The following is a 3,247-nucleotide window of genomic DNA, read 5'->3' on the forward strand; positions in this document are numbered from 1 at the left end:
AATACTGTACCAACTGTTGACCCTGCAGTATCTGTTGTAGAACCCCATTGAAGTTTGGACCTTGCTGCTGTGTAGGACTCTGCTGCTGTTTTGGACCAAACCCTGGATGAAACTTTTTCCTTTGGCTCTGAATAGGCGCTTGAACATACTGCTGCTTCGCTTGGTAATTCCCTTGAAACTGGTTCTTTGGAACATACCCTTGAGGTTGAACTTGCTGAGAAGGATATACTTGGTCACCAGAATTTGCCACATTGGGATTTCTGTAGCTCAGGTTCTGATTGTAGTTGTTGTTGAACCTGTTGAACTTGTTTTGGTTCCCAGTATAGTTGAGCTCCTCCTGAGTTAAACCTTCTTCATTCACATTCTCAAAACATTAAGCTTGCACATCAAATTCACCAACAAAATAAAGAAGTTTCTGAGTAGCAACTAATACCTTGTCTAGTTTGCTTTGCAGCTCCTTGATATCCTTTCTCATTCTTTGCTCCTCACTAGAGCCATCTCCTCTATAGGATTTATCATATTCTTCTCCATAAGTATCATTGCTCATTGCCATATTCTCAACTAGTTCCATGGCAGCAGTGATCTCTTTTGCTAAGAAGTTCCCAATAGAGACAGTGTCTAGTTGGTTCCTGATCTTGGTAAGAGCACCTCGATAAAGAGTGCTAAGCAATGATGCTTCTGAGAACCTATGGTGAGGGCACTGATTAGTGTAGCTCCTGAATCTTTCCCAAGCTTCACCAAATGTCTCATTGTTGTGTTGGGTGAAGGAAGAGATATGATTCCTGAGCTTGGCTGTTCTTGAAGTTGAAAAGAACTTTGATAAGAAAGCTTGCTTACATTGCTCTCATGTTTGAATAGAACCCTGAGGCAAATTCTTCTCCCATTGGCGTGCTTTGTCTCCTAGACTGAATGGAAAAAGTCTCAGCTTGAAACCATCTTCAAATACACCATTGATCTTTGTAAGGTTTCAGACCCTGTAAAAGTTATCAAGATGTTCTAGGGGATCCTCCATAGGCAAGCCATGAAACTTTGAGTTTTGCACCATATTGAGCAGTGATGCTTTAACTTCAAAGTTGTTGTTTTCCACAGCTTGAGCTTGGATACCCTATCTGTTCTGATGAGCATTGGCTCTGTAGTTGGCACCCACAAAAATTGGATTCCTCACTTGAGGCTGGTGATGCCTTTGCTGGTGATGGTGTCATGAGCCTGATTTTCATTTCTAACCGCCTGTTTTTGGTTAACTTGAGCCTGGTGCTCATTCCTTGCAGACATGTTTTGGTTCACAAATGCTTGTTGCTCATTTCTAGCCGCCTGGTTTTGGTTTACTTGAGCCTGGTGCTCTGCTTGATCCCCTTGCTATTCCATACCCAGTCGTTGAAGATGTTCAGCTCTCTCTCTTGTTCTTCTCTTCTTCTATCAAGCAGCTGAATGTTGTCAATGAAGGGCTCTAATGAATCAGAACTTCTGCTTCTTGTTCTAGGCCTGTGGTTCATAAGCTTGAAACCTCAAAGACAGAAATAAAAAATTTTACCAGTAAAACAAAAAGACTTGATCTCAAGAAATGACCAAAGACTAATGCTAAATCTTCCACACTTTGGCAACGGCGCCAGTTGATAACTTGAGTTTTTCAGGCTATTTGGGTATCAATCCCTTTTGTCTGTTGTAGCAGAAAAGGTTATCAATCCAAGGTGTGGTGTTTAGTACACTAGACTAAGTGATCTGCTCTTAATCTAAGCAAGACAAGATGGTTTAGTTTCAAATAAGTGACAGAATTGCAATTAAACAAGATTAAGCCAATGAACAAAGAAAAAAAAAAACAAAGACAAAATGATGATGATATGAATATGATGGAAACATGGAGCTCTAGACATGATAGTTGGCTAAGGTGCATTAGTGATCAATCAAGGTGCTAATGAAAATATGAGATATGATTCAAGCAACTTAGGATTCAAAGCAAGTTTTAATCTTTTCCAAGTATTAAAACACAAATCAGATTATTAATCATACCCAATCATCATTGGAGACATAGCAATAAGACAACATTAATAATCAATCCTAAAATATCATTTATGCATATAACAAACATTCCCATGGCATTAATACATAAACCTCTATAAAAGCTGGTTCAGGCATTTCATCAAACACCTTTTTGGTGGATGAAATGCCAAAGATTTGGGTTAGAGAGATCATTTATAACCCAACATTAAGATCAGCTAATAAGAGAAATGAAAACATAAATCTAGTCATAATGATAACACCGTATTTTGACCACTTTTATGGATCATAATGATGTCTTATGCAGGTGTTTAATTCTGTTTTCAATGGTTTTCAAAGTGTTTTCAATGTTTTAGAGTTTCAAAAGACTTTTCCGGAAACTTGGACAAAAGATATGCAGTTTAGAACAAATAAGCAATTTTGGATAAATGCAGACTGTCAGAAGTATGGCAAGCGATGAATACTTTTTCACTGTCTGATCACCCCCAAACTTTAAGACAACATATAAGATACAACCATATTTATAATGCACTTGGTTTGGAGACAATCCAACGGTTAGATCTTCAGATACTCCCGTTGCTATAAAGACAGAAAATACAGTCTCGGAGGACATCACAAGCCGGAACCGCGGCCAAAGCATGGTTCCCCGCGGGTACAAGCACCACGACCCCGGCCAGACAACTTTCACTTCCCAGACGACCTAATTAAAGCCCAAGTCGATTACTTTTGTTATTTTTGAAGCCCTAAGTGTCCAAGACAACTACAGAAGCTATAAATACCCCATTTAGGTCATTCTAAAGGATGTGTTTGTGTGTGTGCCTCAATTTTACAAAATCCTAGAGAAGCCGTCGATTTCTAAGAAGGATCCTCTGAGAAGAGCATCATCGCGCCTCCATCTGCAACTATGTCCTTCGTTTTTCTATTTTTTTTCTTTTTAATTTCCAGCAATCTCAATACATTCATGATGCTTTGTTACACTATGTTTGAGTAGTTTCCCAGTTGTGTTTGAATGGAATTTTTTTTCAAAGGAAATTTCATGTGTCTTCTTCTATGAATTGTTAGATTTAGGATTTATAATCTTTTAGGTGTTCTTTGTTTACCTTTAATCTTACTGTGTGATTCTCTGCTGGCCACTTAGAATTCAATCTAGATATGATATGTTATGAACGTTTTCATTGATTGTCTGACCTAGGGTGAAACAAGCAATTATACTATAGGAGTGGAAACCTACCTATATATGAGTTGTGAATGT

The 3,247-nt window shown here is 38.3% G+C and overlaps 1 non-coding gene across 1 annotated transcript; it reads left to right on the plus strand.

Annotated features, from left to right (window-relative positions):
* The first annotated feature begins 683 nt into the window (after window positions 1-683).
* Window positions 684-790, plus strand: LOC112086898. Its single transcript, XR_002899752.1, has one exon. It is a non-coding gene; the product is annotated as a small nucleolar RNA R71 (small nucleolar RNA).
* Window positions 791-3,247: the final 2,457 nt, after the last annotated feature.

This window comes from Eutrema salsugineum, unplaced genomic scaffold (assembly GCF_000478725.1).
Source record: "Eutrema salsugineum unplaced genomic scaffold, Eutsalg1_0 scaffold_2, whole genome shotgun sequence".
NCBI lineage: Eukaryota > Viridiplantae > Streptophyta > Magnoliopsida > Brassicales > Brassicaceae > Eutrema > Eutrema salsugineum.